Here is a 17,330-nt window from a genome sequence, read left to right on the forward strand (position 1 = left end):
TCTGAAATAGTCAATCGTCAGGCATTTGGAAGACTAAGTGAAACTAGCTAGAAGAATCAAAACAGTGCAGGAAAAACAGTCAAGACTGCAAAACCCAATGAAGCAGTTCACTCTGTGCACTGTGCTGTTCATGCAAATAATCTTCAATTGCATTATTCCACCACTAGGAAGCAATGTGCACTAAAAGTTAAACAAGCCACTGAGTTTTGTTTTGTATTATTCTATTCTGCACACCAAACTAAGTTTAAACACACTGAAATTGTATTTATTTATATTCTAGTTGCAATGCACAAACATACAGTACAGTTTGAGATAACAACCTAGTGAATTCCAATAATTCTAGTAACAGAACTGCATGTCCAGGCATGTGTACAGTAACTCTTTAAAACACAAACAGTAGCACTCAGAGTGGATCTGGGTCTGTGGCTAGTTTACAAGGATGGAGCCTGTACTGCACACAGCCTGGGAGCGGGTAGGAAAGTTCAGACTCGGCAGTTCCATTGTGGGTACTGCCACCGTGTCACCACACTGGGACAGCCAGCATGGTCTCCAGATTACTGCAGAAGTGGTGTCTCAAAAACTAAACTGCCCAACGACTTCCAACAAAAGGAGCCCTCATGCAAGTGCCTTTGTGGATCTTCTCCTGTGCATCAAAGCGCGGTTTGTTTTTAGGGATGTCTTGTAGTTTCTGCAGGACAATTAATTCAGTGTGTGGGAGAAGCACAGAGTGGTAGGTCAGACCTCAGAGGCAGAACATTGGTCTGTGCTGCTCGTTGCAGCCCCCAGTTACAGCTTTTAGAAGTGCTTTGAACTTTCCTTTTACAAGCCCCCGCTCTGAATCGGATCATTCAGCAGCAGGCTGCGCAGTGCTGTGAAGGGGAGTCTCTGTGCTGTGTGTTTATCCAAACTGTACTGTGTCTTGTTACTGCAGTATACAGGCTTCGGAATCCCAATGAAAGTGAATGGAATGGAGATTCATCTTGTTGTAATAGCCCCATAATGCTGGGAAGTCCCTAAACAGCACGATAACAAGAAGAAAACCTAAAGGGTGTTACTCCTTGAAACTTAACTGCCAACCTCAGATATATGAATACTGCACCTAGTAAAATGAATTGTGTGATGTTTACAAGCTGCATCAATTTTACCAGGGCTTTCACCCCTGAGGGAAAGTGATTATGTCAGTTGAGCTATCACCGAAATGATTTACTTCAGGGCATGGCTGTATTGATATACAATATATAGAGAGCATCTGATTGATGCCTTCACACAAGATAGTAGTCATTATGGCCTAAGGGATGATTAACAGTGCTGAATAACCAGCTTGTAATCCAGTACATTAAACTCTATTTGTTGACTGTATTGAACCACCATCGCTGGAAGCTAGCTAACGAATTTCAGGTCGCTGCTGCAGCCAGTTGCACCCCAGTTTAGATCGATATCTACAGCTGAACACATTATTCCAGAGGTATCAGCTGCACAGCTAAACTTCACCGCAGGAGATCAGGGAACCTGGGTTATAGCAAAGGATTTCTCATTGCCTAAACGCATGTCTACATCAGGAAAACAGCATCAGACCCCTGGCTCAATGTAACCTTACCTGGAAATGATGCAAATTTACACAATGGATTTCTACTGTTCTAGTGGGCTTTTCAAATGTCCTCAGGTGAGCATTGCAGGAAATAAAACGGATATCGGAGACTATTCCGAGTAATTCTAAGACATTCCTGACACTGATCTAAGAGTTCATTGTTAACCAATCAGATTCCAAGGCACCTCTACAGAATTGTTAACTATTAAGGATCAAATGACACACCACATGCACCCATGCAGAGTTACATGCAGAAACAGCATTTATTTTACCAGGAGAAAACCCCATTGAGTTGCACCTCACGTTTGCAAAGGGTTTTTAGCAGATGGCAGCTGACACATATATATTGTACTATATCAATATTTAAGAGATTGACGCTGGTTTCCTGCCCTCTCTCTCTCTCTCTCTCTCTCTCTCTCTGCACAGTTACACAGATTTCAGCTCAATATTTTTTTTTTTCAAGCAGCTCTCCATCAAACCCAGAGTTCCCAGATGCCTGTGGGCCAAGATTTATGAGAGAAACTAATTTTCCTGCCAGCGGCGTCACGCTGCTCCCCCCCTCCCCATTCTTCACAGCAAACCATGCGAGACCTACCTCCACCGCTCCAGCCTGCAAGCAGTCGAACATTTTACACAACACCTGGAAGGACGAGATGAGGGTATTTTTCTGTACAATGAAGCTCTGCTAACCACAACAAAGCCTTAAATGACATCACTTTTCATTGAAATCTGCCTGAAATAGATAAAAGGAGTCTGATTGGATTTCTGCTGACATCATCCCAATGACCTCTTTTACAAGCGCCTGGAAGATATTATTAGATACACAGACACAGTATATTCTGCTTCTACTACACATTTTAACAATAAAAACACCTGCATATCAGCAGCCTCTATTAATCTCACTGACTTGACTAAATGCAGTGGGAAGAATTCTGCGAAAAACATGATTTTGAATTTTAATATTAAGATAATACAGATGACAAAAATAGACCATAACAACTCCCTTCCGGACTCTTTAACACCCATTGATCGCCTGTTGACAAGTGTATGGTGGAAAAAAAGGTTAATTTCTTAGTTCTTCCCTTTTGATATATTTCTAGTTGCCTTTTTTATTTTATTCAATTTACAATGAAACCCACGCCACCCAGTGGTCAGACATTGTAATGCAGCTTCTAATATCACAGGCCTCCAGAGATGCAACGCTAGCTCTTTCAAAACACTGCATCAGTTTGCGTTGCATCACTCAACCAGTGAGCCTCACTGCTTACAACAGCACCTGTATGCCTGTTTAACACGGTAATGCACATCAGAAAGGAAGGAGGCAGAATTCACCCACATAGAGTTACTCTGTAAAACCCAGTCAGAATTATTCACTTATCCAAAAATCAACAGGGGTCTAGCCTATCCCTCTGCCCGCCCATTCGTTCACAAGGCGTGCCAAAACCCCAAAAAGTGGGACTGATAAAGCAGGGCCTAATAAAAATCCGGCACACAACTTGCACCTGTGTGCCGCTGTCAGTGAGATGTCACGAGCACCGAGCAGCTGCTTCATCGCCGCTGTCCCTGTCCCTCGCTCCCTTTCCTTCCAGCACACTCTCAAGCGCCTCAGCACACGGAAGACTGAACAAAAATTACATTCAAAAACTAGAACGTCATGTTCCAGACACTGCTTTTAATTGGAACAGGTTAATTGAATTGAAACTTTCACACACAGAGGTTTACATGCTGGTAGGTATATAAAGGATATGTTTAATACGTATCTTTCTTTCTCCAGCATTTGTATCAATAAGTATCCCAGCCCTGCCTGCACCCACACATACTTCACAGCCTTGATACACGTTAGACAAGCCACACAGGTGATTAAACCCAGTACTGCAGGCGTTCATTAATCACCCAGCGGTGTGCGGAGGAGAGCTGCGCCAAGGTTACTTATTCACGGGAAGACAATAGCGGCTGACATCCATCACCTCCTACTGATGGAGCACTGAAACACAAATGACAGGTCTTAAAGATTGCACATGGAAACTAACCAGAGAGCTGCGGTGACACTCGCATTTACTTACAAATTTATTTTCTTGATTTATTAACTGTCTTTATCTGTCACTGTCAGTTACTCATGCAAAGTAATGCCTCTTTTTGCCAGCCTAACAGGCAAACGCTTCAGGATCTGCAAAGTCATGTGCAAATGTATGAAACGCCTCATTTATTACCTGCATACCGGTCAGCATGTAAACCTCTGTGTGCGAGTTTCAGTTCTCGTTTAGTAATCCGTGATATAGAAGCAATATGTGTGAAAATGTAAGAGCGCTTTGCTTTAATTAGGCATCTTAAACAGCTTCTAAAAAGATGATGTGTGGCTCTGTGTTCCTTTTTTCTTACTATTTTTAATTAATTGCACGTGCAGCCTATTAAAGTCATCAATTAAATTAGACAATCACTAATTTGCCTATTTTGACAATTTTCCCAGATTTTCAGTTCCACTGGTTTGAGTTCAAATGCACAGTAAATCAACATCAGAAGCAATGAGGTTTTGTAATAAATCTGCTGTGTAGCAGTCCGAAGGCTCTGCGGGACTGAAACAGGAATTCCCTGTGCTGATTAACCCTTTCGTTGCCTGAAATGAGGGCAGCAGGTCTGCTGGAACAGATCCACTGAGCTGCTCCAGGGCAGGGGGGAGTGTGAGTGAACAAGACAGGACCTTCCATTAAAGGGGAGGCTCTTTCCTGATGTTTTTTTGTTTTTGTTTTTGCTGGCACATGGTTTTCTTCCTGTTCTGTGACAGTATTTTAAGGAACGGTAAGTTGACTGCTCTGGAGTTCTTGAAGGTTGAGAGCGGAGTTGTTCTTCCTAGACTTGTACATAGGTCTGCAGAGTTGAAGGAGTTCATTAAAATATGAAATAATACTACTGATGCTCCTCCCTATCGCTACGGGTATTGCTTGGTTCCCTATATTCAGAGTGTGCCACTGACACTGCTTGTGTTACATGCTCCTTCCAGAGCTGCTTTTTCCTATAGCCCAATGACTATGTATCTTCTTGACCACAGAGATACACTTTGTGGGGAAGTACAGGACCAGTGTGTATTACTGAGGAGTTTGGTCTATTGTTACATCAATTCAAAGAACTAACCCAGAGGGAACGCCCCTGATAGAAACATTCAAAGGCCGAAGGTTTTTCTCAGCCGGCAATCAGCGCTTGGTAATGGAAGGCATCTGACCATAATCCTGACCAATCTCAAGTCAGTGATGATTTAGTCTGAAGAGTCAATGTGATGAATGTGTTAGTGTCTAGTCTCCTCGTCCGCTCTAAAGCCTTGCTTGCCCAGGTTGAAGTCTTTGGGGTTCTTTCTAGTTTCACCAGGGCAAGCCCCTCCCCCTGGGCAGGGCCGAGGGTTTGCTGTGCTGCTAGAGGAGCTGCTGTCTGGAAGCCCCGTCTGCTTTGTAGATAAAAAAAAAAAAAAAAAGAGACTCTGCCCAACGTACCATGAAATAGATGTTAGATAATGAAAATGGATATAAATCTGGTTGGTATAAGAAATTGTCAGCAATGCAGATGGATCTTCCTCATCAGAAAGAAACCACAGTGGTATTGACGCTGTAAAAGCATGGGACTGCTGACCTCATCACCCTGGCTAAATTAACCCCAAACCCCATCATTAACTGTATCCACTGTATGGATAGTATATAAAACTTGTGGTTTTCAGCATATTTTTCCTTTATCCTGAAAGTGCACTTATAAGATTTTGCCTAGCAAGTTACTGCAATGCATCACGCTGAGAAAAAACTAACTGGCAAGAAATTTGAAAATTGCACTTCGCAAAAGCCCAAGGTTTGAAGATATGGCCAGGATTGTCTCCGGAGTTTTTGGGTTACATAAACTATTAACTACTGGCACCCAGAGAGCTACTGGAGCTGTGTACTGGACAGCAACGACGCGTCTGCCAGGCGCTGTGACTGACACTGACAGAGATAACAAGTGACAGGCTCCGCCCATCGAGGAAAAAGTCTGATTGAAAAGACGGCCTCCAGCAAGATTCAAGGTAGCTGGTGAGAGCAGGGTGACACGGAGACAGGGAGTAGTGAGTGATGTGTGTGCCTGTGTGAATGGTTTGGGGTAATGTTTTGTGTCTCTGCAGTGACTGGTTTACAGACACATGCACAGATAAGGAGAATTGTTTGCAGAGTGTGTGTTTTTTAAATGTTGTCTTTTCTTTGTGGCTGTTTCACCGAAGCATGGGTCTTTTGGATTCACCAGAATATAGCCACATTTACAGCTCTGATTTATAATGGGGCTTTTGTTTATTTGCATTTGCGTGTGTGCACCTGACCAGAGCTAGAGAAACCCCCGGCCGCTCTCACCACAACTCTCCCCAGCGCTGGCGGCTCTAGGAGGAGAGAAGCACGCTCGCATGTCTGGGGACCGGTGGCCCCGACAGCCCTGAGACAATGCCCACTTCATTAGCTCTTGTCAGGCCAAAGAAGAGACACATTCATACAGCAAGTCTGACCTCAGAGCCACCAACAAAACAGGACAAACGCAGAGATAGAGCGAGAGAGAGAGCTGCTCAATTCTTCATCTCCGAATCCTTTCTTTCACACTGAAGGTTCTCTGTGCTGCTGCTCTGTTCTGACGTCTTCTAGAAGCCCTTCTGCTCTCTCTCCCTCTCTCTGGAGAACAATATAGCCGCACAGACAAGTTTTTGTATTTTCTTTTACGCTCCAAGCAAATTTTGCTACATTAACTGTACTTTAGTTGGTCAGAGAAAAAACAGCGCTGAGCACTCAAACAAACCAAAGCAACTATGAATTCAGTCAACTCTGTAACTGCGGTTGTTAAAATGTATGAAGCCCCCAACAACAAAGTTTCCACACAATGACCTTGCTTTCTAGCATCATAAATATATTCCTCGACACAAATTAAAAATCAAGAGACGATTAACTGTTCACATTAACTTGCTACTTAATACAGTTCACTTAACTTCCCCTGGAGGCTGAACCAGATTTCCCATTGCAGATGCCCTGAGCACCACATCATTTGGGAACGCACTGAAGGGAAACAAGTCTATGCTTGGTGACTGTGCAGCGCAAGAGGACACAGCACCCAGCTTGAGGGTGGCGCGTTCTGAAAGCACAGCTTCTCTGACTGGAGGACAAAGTGCAGGTCGTGACCCTGTGAAGCCATTAGTTACGCAGCGGACCAGCACTGAGGCTCTGGTGGGTATGCCAGCACTCCCTCACAAACTCACATCAGAGACTGGCTCCCCTAACTGAGATCTCATCGCCTTACTGGTCATTTGCCAGCCATCCTTTAGGTCAGATCATACTTTAAGAGGAAAAAAACTAAGCAAAACAAGCATTGGTTTATATGAACCTGGATGCTACTTCCATTCTGAGAGTAACACAATGCCCTGGTCAGGGGAAAACAAAACAAAAAAGAAAATCACATAGGCAGCAGAAAACGAAAACTTTAATGTCAGCAACAAAAGAGGAAAGAACTGCAAAAACAAAACAGCCGCCCACTACCTTGACTGACCTTGAAACAGTGTTAATGGCCAGAGAGAACTCTCTCTCATACACACTGTACTATGAGCATGGGATATAGACTGGAAACTGTGACTGTGCAAATAAAAGGTGCTGTGTCCAAACAAAACAGAGCTTTTTAGACTTCGCTAACCTCTTATAGCTGCAAGTACTGGCAAAAGCATGCCTGATGCCACTGCCAAGTCGTACAGGGAAGCACACCAGCCCACTCCAGATGACTTTTCATGCCCGTGTCAGACACCTTTGCAACTCTGCAGCGCCACACAACTCAACACTCACACAGTTGGCATTTTTACTGCCCAACACTTGCAAAATTACTACAAACTGAGAGGGGGGAAAAAAACAGCATGCAATAAAATGTAATGAAGCTAACTCTGAGGAGCATCCCTCTCGCAGCCAGGCTGTATATCATTCTCAATATGGCACTTTGCAGGAGTCTTTAGGAGGCCAGTGGCACCAATATAATGGCAAAATCATCCCCATGAGAGCTTGGGCTATTTGCTGAATTAGATTTTCCGATAAAGTGAACGCGTGCAGCCCGGCAGCATGGGGGTGCAGGGCACTAAATCCAGTCACCTGACCTCGAGGGAGTGGCCGCCAAACAAACCCTAAAAAAACAAGCAAAAAACAAGAGCTACACAGACTCTGAGCAAGCATCATAACAATTCATTATATTGCATACAATCTATCATGCACACATACCTACACTGGGTCAGCTCAATTTCAAGTTCCAGCTTTTCACTGCTTCACTGACACTTCGGCACAATTGCCTGTTTTTTGTTCGATCGACAAACCTGCCGTGTACAACGATTGTTGCCTGTCATACAAAGTTGACAGATGTACTTCTCTCGACTCTCACTAGATGGCAGCAGCAGGCATCACAGCACCCTCTAGTGGGCATGACAATTTTAGCGCCATCCTAAATTGTTTTTTGAAACTGCTTTACCATGAACACAGTGTTACTTGCATAGCCTGCAGTTGTATGACTTTTAAATGCTTGAACTCTAATATCACATAAAAGACAAACAGTATTGGTCCAAAGACAGCACTGTTTTGTTCCTCATAGTGACAACTCAGTACAAAGGTTACCCCACACTCTGGTTCTGTGTGTGCTTATAAAAATACCAACACTGTCCCTCTCCACGACTCAATACTGTGCATTCTCCAGCATCTGTGATGACATGCCTTTGCAGTGCAGCTTTCAGTAAAGATTAGCTATCATTTCCCAAGGTCAGAGTAGAGGCAGACGTGAAGGCTTTTAAAAGTCCTGTCCTCTAGATATACAAGACAGTGCTTGTGTTCTGCGTTCCACTTCTTCCATTCAGCCTGTCCCTTACTTACTTTAAGTTGAGGGCAGGTAGCCTATGCATCTCTGTACATCAAACTTAAGCTATTGTCCTCTTTATCGATTTCATTTAAAAACTGCTTGGTGAAGTTACCCCTATATGTGTGCATGGGGTTTGTAATTGGGAGAGCTTCACAGTGAAATGCATTGACACACGTTGTGTGGAGGCAGGAACTCTCGTGGCTCTGGGTAATGTGATACATGGAGCTCAGCACACTTAGTATTACAAAAAAGAAAAGTCAGGAAATTGATTTTTATAATTGAATTTATTGTGCGAGAGCGAGGATGGGGTTTGGAGAGGAGGTGTAACACTGTCTTCCTGTCTGAAAGGCATTACCCTTCGAAAAGTTTACCAGGGTTATTTGACGGTTGACGCATGATTATCAGTTTCCTACTTTTTTTTGTATATGCTTTACCATACCAATCTTCTAGGGTTTAAAATGCTTGTTTATGCTTTACCATGCTTTCACTGTTTTATTACATTTTGGTATATTTTTACTACAGTAAACACCTATAAGATAAGGATAGGAAAAAATAGATATCAATAAAAGAATACTAGTAAATCTATATATAGTCTCCTTGCTTCTACACCAGTTTGTGCTATATTGTTATTTTACTGAGTACGGTTTACTTAGTATTAATGTTTGCACTATTAAGATGTACCTGTGCTGGTCCTGTGGGCAAAGTAAATAGCCCAGTGTGTGCTGCACATGCTTTGCCCCCCTTCAGTCTTCTTCGGAAGTGGACAGCAGCACCACCTGCGTCCTGTTTAGAAGCACGGAGTAAGAGAACAGCAGAATACCCGTCCGCCCGGGGAACAATGACACGACTCTCAGGACGTGTTCACAGGGAGCTTTCCCACAACAACGGAACACACAAACCCACTGCCAACAATACTGAGAAACCTTCAAATAAAACCAGCAAGCTGGTCCTGTGAACAACAGCAAGTCCACTGGAACTGAAGTGCTTCCATTACTGTAAAGTGTTGCACTAACCCAATGTTTGTATCCCTCTTAGACAGCCTTGGATTTCAACTTGCGGCTAGATGGGAACTCACTCACATGATAGCTTGCCATGCGAGTCTCTGCAGCAGCATATCCAGTTGTCTCGCATGTGTTACAACACTCTCACGGGATCCAGAGAGTTACGCACTCAGTGCTGCAGATGGGTCGGGAAGACAGGAGACAGGAGACAGGTGCCTATAGTAACTTAAACAACGACGTGCCACAAACAGACTGGCACCCGACTGGAAAATCTCCTGCACCAACACGAGTTTTCTACATCGACTCCTCTTCCCCATCCCAGCAGTACTCTTCCTTTTACACTCTCATTACATTTCCTTAGAACCTTAAACTGAACCACCCTGGAGTGACACTGGAATAAAATAGGAACAGAATCCATTTCCAGTCACAGGGTTTACTGTCCATTAGTGATGCCGGGGGTGCATTGCACCACCTCTTATAATTATGGTAATTAATTAGCTTCATTATAATTAGCTGCGGGGGGGCGGGGGGGTCTTTCCGTGTTGCTCGGAGGGCTGAAGCACCATTGCCAGGTCCAGAAAAGTGCTTGTGGATTTAACACGAAAGCTTGCATTTCAGAATCACAGATAGAACCAATACATATTTTTCACACCACGGACTCATCTGACACCTGCTGGGAGAGGAGCCGAGAGAGGAGCTGGGAGAGGAGCTGAGAGAGGAGCTGATAGAGGAGCCAAGAGAGGAGCCGGGAGTGGAGCCAAGAGAGGAGCCGGGAGTGGAGCTGAGAGAGAAGTTGGGAGGGGAGCTGAGAGAGGAGCCAAGAGAGGAGCAGAGAGAGGAGCTGGGAGTGGAGCTGACAGGGGAGCTGAGAGAGGAGCCGAGAGAGGAGCAGAGAGGGGAGCTGAGAGGGGAGAAATGGAAATGGATAATAAATTGCTTGCCCTCGCAGTTTAAAACTAATTAAACTACAGCTCAAGAAAAGCAGTCAAGTAGAAGCTCCGCGTCTGCCGAGTGTTAAAGACGGCTTAAGAGGTTGTCTGCTAATTTAAAGGCGATGTTCTGGGGTGCTGGATCTACTTCAGTAAGAGGCATGGAGTGAGGGCTTGCATGACAAACAAAACACATTCAAAACACTGTAGCTCTGTGTGCGGTGCCTCCACGCAACACACACACTGTACAGCAACACCCAAATTACACCCAAATAAAAACAGTTCTGGTTACAGTATTCGGCAGTACAATGTGCAACGTGAACGTAACAAAGCTGCAAATTTAAACCCTGAGACACTGACATGACATGCTAAATATACACATGCAGGGGTGGAATAAAGCTTACACTGGGCATGCAGTCTGATATACTGTGTATCTGGGGACAGAGAGACAGGGGAAGGGCAGCAGGACTGTAGCTAATCTTGGTGACTCCAGAGGTTGTGGGTTGCAATAAAATGCTTTTTGCTATGCATACATTTGCATAAACCTGCTTGAACCCCACCAGCAATAATGCAATCATGAAACAGGTATTGAAAGGTCTTTCCGCCACCCTGTGCAATGTAATGGAGGCACTTGCTGTAAATTGCGTCAAGTGACAGAATCGCTTTATTTTAAATCCCAGATTACATTGCAGGTTCAATAACCAGGGGTCACGCAGAGGCAGCGCCTGCAAAATTACCCATTGCCATTTCCCCTCGAGGAACGGAATTACTCATGGGGGTTTTACACGGTCGGTTTTAAGTGGAAAATCCACTTTAATTCTAACAATGCATTTTAATGGCAGCTCTCGTTGCCACACCGTTTGCTACTGTACGTAAAGTTTCTAACAGCATTGCATCTACCGTGTGCAAACGTGGCAACGCCAACCACTGAACTGCAGACTTATTTACTTCTGATTTACACTTCCAAGCTTTTGTGTCTCAATACACTGCAGGTAACCTTAGCATGTGAAGTCAAGGCACCTATAAACTATTAGAAGAAAATGCACGTAGATCAAAGTATCTACTTTAATGGTCTTAACAGCGCTGGATCTAAGTACTGTCCTATTTTAATGCTATGATCGCTGGTGTTTTCCCAAGGTCTCATTTACTGATCCTCATCGGTATTAATAGTCTTTTTACTGACTGATTTGAAAAACAGTGAATGACGTGTCTGAAAAGCTCCCCAAAAAGAATCAAAAGTTCTGAATGTAACCCTGAACTTCGAACCCCTCATTACCACCCAGTCCTTGTGATGTTATCCATGTCTCTCAGAGGGGAGCCTGGAGTTTCCTCCATCATTCCTCCCATTGCAACAACTTAGACTTCAATGACAGCACAAGCTCAATGATTTCATTGAACTCTGGAGAGGGGGGGTTGATACTTCAAACACAATTCCATTAAAAGCTCAGGAATGGTTCACTACAGTACAAATGATCTCATTCCTTTATTTATTCATTTGTTCACTTGCTCGAAGGAGTGGAGTCCTCCACTACACCCTTTGACCATTTTCACAATTGCCAGCAACCAATCAGTCTAGTGAAGCAATCAGCTACAACAACAGAAGTGGGCTCCAGCCTCGTCCTGTTCAAGGATGGATAGAGTAGTATTTGATGGAAGCCGGCTGGAGGTACAGCGGGTGTGTTTATTTATTTGTGTGCTATGTTCTGAACTGCTGGAGAAGCGACAGGTCCTACCTGAGCAGCACCCTGACTGTTATCCATTTACCATCAATGCAGAAGAATATCTATATAACCTCCTTTCTATAGACTGTACACAGAACTGTGCCTAACACACACACACAGAGCTTGAACCCTGCCCAGCACCAGTGTATGAGAAATGATAGGCAGCTCGATAGCGTCTCATCTCCTTGATCTAGTACTGGCAGGTCAGTTCGCAAGTAACTGGCTCTCTAAGGTCACTCCATGGCACATGGCTCCGGTAATTCAAACACATATTCCTCGTCAATAGTGTCCTATTAACGCTCACGCACCAGGGGAATGAGATTTATACTTGGGATGCTTGTTAAAATACAGTCAACTGTTAGCTGAATAAAAAAACAAAACAAAATCCTGAGACACTTTCTTTGTATAGAGCCTTTGTTTTCTGTACGCCAGACGCAGCCACATATAAATCTTATGGAATAAGTATATAAATTGTAATTAGCCGCATGCCAGTCGCACATTTGTTTTACCAGTGCTTGAACTATTGAAAAATGGCATAGCAATCAGGGAGATTTCACAGCTCTGCTTCTGCAGACAAACAGCCCTTTCTATCTACACTGCACCCCAGCTCCAAACTAATACCCCCCCCCCCCCCCCCCCCCCCCCCCGCTTGATGCAGACCACAGCCAGCGCTGCAGGAAAAGCAGGACAGTGTGAAATAACAGCGGGCTGTGAAAGTGTAGCGAGCTGCCCGAATCTCACACCGGGGTGCCGAGCCTGCAGCAAAAAACACACAACTGCTCTCACATTAGCCTTGAAACCATCTGAAAAGGATCTGAGAGGAAACAGCAAAGGGCAGGTTCAACAGCACTGGGAGGATCGTGAGCACTGTGTCCTTGGCTTGCTGTGCAGCGAGACAGTTAAAGTCACCGCCGCTGTTTTGGGTGAACGCACAGCTCTCACCAACACAGCCCAAGATTTCCATTTGTGCGTCCCAAGCACATCACATTGAAAAAGCTGCAATATCGGTAACACAGTAGGGGGGAGGCAGAAAGTTCTGAAACACTATTAAAAAAAAATAAAATAATCCACCTGTTGACAATATCAGATATAGATCTATATCTAGAGAATTCAAAAGCAGCAAACAGCTCTCTATCCAAGGAGAATCAGGATCCAACAGGATATTCAGACTCTAGAAATACTTCATGAAGAAGAAGAAGAAAAGTGATTGAGAAACTGAAAAGTCACTTTTGTAATAATTAGCTGCAACGTAGACAATGCATCTCTTTAGGACTGGAACTCCATCGCAGAATGTCTGTGCCACAGTGTTTGTAGAACATTCACCTGCAGGTCGCTGTGTAGCTTTCAGATTGAAACAGCAACATCAGTCTATCTGTGTTCTTCATGATTATCTGTATGTCTTTACTTAGCAAGGAGGTCCAAACAAATACACAAATATATATAAAAACAAACCCAGCAGCTCACTAATGTACTTAAATGTCATATAAACAGAAGCACTGATGCTGAGGAGCCCTTTGATTTGGTCCTATGAATTAGCTGCACTGTTTGAGGACAAGACCCCCCCCCCCCCCCCCCCCCCTGCATTTCCAGTCACATTCCCAGGCTCTGGACAACTGGACATTCTTTCAACAACGACAATGAAAATGAAAAGAGAAAGCCATGGGGCCACCAGCACTGCGGATTGGAATACCTTCATATCCACGATGCTGCCCGCCGCCCACATGTGGCATCAACTAATCAGCATCCTGTTTAATACATCGCAGGAATGCGGAAAGGGCACAAAGGCATGTTATGTACTTGGGGGACAGGGTTTCCAATTTAACACTCTTGTCCATTGTGAGACTCCTTTTTAAAAGAGCACTGCCCTCGTCTGTCTCCTTACCCATTATTAAAAAGAAGAACACAAACATGCTGCTGTTGAAAGAGCCTCATTTTACAATTTATTGGTATCAAAAAAAAAAAAAAAATTCCAGGCTCAAACTTACTGAGCTTTTGTTACTGTAAAAAACGCATGCATTTAGAGTCGAAGAGCCCAACACGCAGCTAAGCTATTTCCCAATATGCAACAGTGCTTGGTGGAGATTGTGCTGCATGGAATACACATTTTCACTGGTGTTAAAGCACATTTCATATAATAAAACTGGCAAGGCCTGGTTTTCCGGGACCCTCTTGAAGATTTAGATGTCTACCGTGGTTAAATAAATACACTTGAACTTTTAATAAAAAGTAACTACTGAAAAACATTAGTGCTGCTCCGCGACGCTGTTAACTCAAAACCAACACGTGTGTTAACTGCTTTTAACAAGACGGTGCACCTTCCCCTCTGAGCTGTGCAATCCTCGGCTCTTCTGTGACATGGAGGAGAAAAACAAACTGCAGGCTTACCGTTGCCAGGGGCAACCTTTAGAAATAGCTGGGGACTCAATGGAGATACTGAAATGCAAAGACCTTCTTGGGAAAGGAATATAAATATGTATGTGGGACCTTGTCTATAACAACTGTCACCCTCCAGCTAGAACTGTATTACAGGTCTATCGTCTGTGGTAAGGCAGGCTCTATAGAAATACAATACGTTGAAAAAGAATACATTGCAATTAATGAGACAAACAGCTGCTTTCGCAAATGCTTCTCGGTTGTTTTTATTGATCTCTTTTTGTCTTATGCCTTTGGTCCTGACTGAAACAGTGAAAACAGCTTCAAAAGCATACGGCTGACCTGAACTGGAAGGCAGCCTTATAATAACAGCAGCAATAACAATAAGAATTTTAGTTGAGGGAAGGTGGGACTGGAGCAGCAATTGTTACTGCCCCCCCAGGTCAGCCCAAAAGAGAAAGCCACCTGTATCCTCTTTGTGCCTGCTAGTGCTGTGGAGTCCTGGCAGGAGCCCAGGTTGCAGTGCAGAGACTTGACAATGCACTCTCTCTGTTCATAACTGCACAGCTGACTGCTGCTTTCAATGGGATAAAGATAACGCCAGTCACAGGTCCTTTCTCCAGCCAAAGACCAGGCACAGCAGGGACGGGCAACTTGCTGACATTCCTCCTGACCAGCAGACTGCCCCCTACAGGTTAATACAAAAACTACAAGTACATGTACCAAATGTAATATTTACCAAGTTTTCCAAATGTTAAACTGTTAAGGAGCTATTTTGCTTAACCATTGTCAGAAATATGCAAGTCTGCTTGTCTTTGGTTTCCAGATTGGTTTCAAACATGTCAGAGTTTAAATACACAGCAGAGTGGTCACTATATCATCACCGTGGACTGGGAAAGTCTCACTCAGTAAGATCCTCTAAAAGAAGCAACAAGAAGGCAATCAGGCAGGTAATGCCCGCTTAGGTATTACTGTTTAATGATACATATTTTTTTTTTATTTAAAATTTTCAGATTAGGAAAGATTCTATGACATTCAAGACCTTGTTTGCAAGGGATCCTAAACAGTACAAAAGAGGATGCAATAAAACCCTGGAAAAAAAGACGATCCAAACTGAGAGACAGGGAGCAAAATTAGTAACACAAATAAAAGCCCTTGCAATGAACTAGCCTGTTAAACTAAACCACATTCCCGCGAGCATAGGATTGCAGCACCACTGCCCAGTGCAAACCCTCCAGCCACTCAGCCACTAGCTACAGTGACAGCAGTCGAGAGCACCGCTCACAGAATAGCTGTGCTGTTAACACCACCCAGGCAGGCAGGGATATTACACTGGAGCAGCACCAGCTTTGTCTGAGTGGCCTGCCGAAGTAGTCTCAGTGTTTGCACAAAAAAAAAAAGAAAAAAAAAGATGCAGTCTCATTTTTCCACGCCTTCAGTCTGAGGTTTCTGTGAGATGAAAGAATCCAGACTTAAATGCATAAATGCCAGGCACCTCCAGCACCAAGTCTGTAAGGTGTGAAGTTGTCACAGGTGAGTCCTTGAGTCATTTGCAACACGACTCGCATCCTTTCTTTCAGGTGTTTCTTTGGGCATAATTAGCAAAAATGCAAACTCTACCAACACCTGTGGCTCCAGTGCACTCAAAATAAAACTCACCACACAGACTTTGCTGTAAACACATGAAATAAATAATGCAGGCGAGGACTGTGAAATGTTAAGGTCAAGATTTAGCTGCAGTTCAATAAGTAATCCCTTGAACTGCTCAGAAGAACTTCAGCACCAAACTGCTACTCAAACTCCGGGGAGAGCAACAGGGTTACGAGAAGAGACAGCCATGGCAACTGCAGTGCTACACAGAAGGCAAGGCCAAATCTACAGGCAAGGTCAAACAGTTTCAATGTAGCACTTCTCTACAAGCAAGGTCAAACAATGTAGCACTTCTCTTTTCACTGACATAAACGCTAACACCCCACTCCAGTGTGAGAAGCCCACAACCTCTCTCTCTCTCTCTCTCTATATATATATATATTATATATATATATATATATATATATATATATATATATATATATATATATATATATATATATATATATATATATATATATATATATATATAGATATATATATATATATATATATATATATATAAAAAGAAAACCTGCTACAACCAAGGTGTGCAAATAACCTGCAAACTGACTTTCCCAGGGGTACAGAAGCAGGGGTGTCCAATCCTGATCCGATGCCCCTCCTGGTTTTTGTTCCAACTGTACCCTAAATTACTTCACTGGACCAATTAAGTGTGTATTAGAAGCTTAATTGATCCGATTAATTAATTCAGGGTACAGCTGGAACAAAAACCAGGATGGACAGCAGCCCTCCTGGATCAGGGTTGGAGACCCCTGGTCTAAAGTGTCCAGTAGCATGGAGTCAATAAGAATAAGAATGATTTATTCAGACACACCTGACTTTGTCACCTAGTAAATCAGACCATTTCCACCGGTTGTCTCTTAGCGCTTAGGTTACAAAAGCGGCACACTGAAGGGCTATAGTCTTTGACGTGTGAAGCCGTGGTCTGTTCTGGTCACGCTGTGACCCTGGTTCCTCGATGACCCGGGCTGTATTTTCTGCCAGCAGTTACCTGAAGTTTAATACAGCATGTGAATTGAGTGCGGGTTTCAGCAGCTAACCGCTGCAGTGCGTTCTGCCTCATAACTAGAAAAAAGGGGTTTTTTTTTTTTTTTTTTTTGACACTGCAGTGTTTAACGCAGTTTATAAAGGTACTTCAGAATATACTGTGTGTTTGACAACCTAATGTAAATTACTATACCTGGAAACAAACCGCAAC

General features: G+C 43.6%; 1 protein-coding gene across 1 annotated transcript in view; it reads right to left on the reverse strand.

The window, feature by feature from the left end:
* bcar1 (BCAR1 scaffold protein, Cas family member) overlaps nt 1-17,330 on the reverse strand; it is a 63,999-nt gene that overhangs the window by 45,781 nt on the left and 888 nt on the right. The gene's annotated exons all lie outside the window — the stretch shown is intronic.

Source organism: Polyodon spathula, chromosome 21 (assembly GCF_017654505.1).
Source record: "Polyodon spathula isolate WHYD16114869_AA chromosome 21, ASM1765450v1, whole genome shotgun sequence".
Classification (NCBI taxonomy): domain Eukaryota; kingdom Metazoa; phylum Chordata; class Actinopteri; order Acipenseriformes; family Polyodontidae; genus Polyodon; species Polyodon spathula.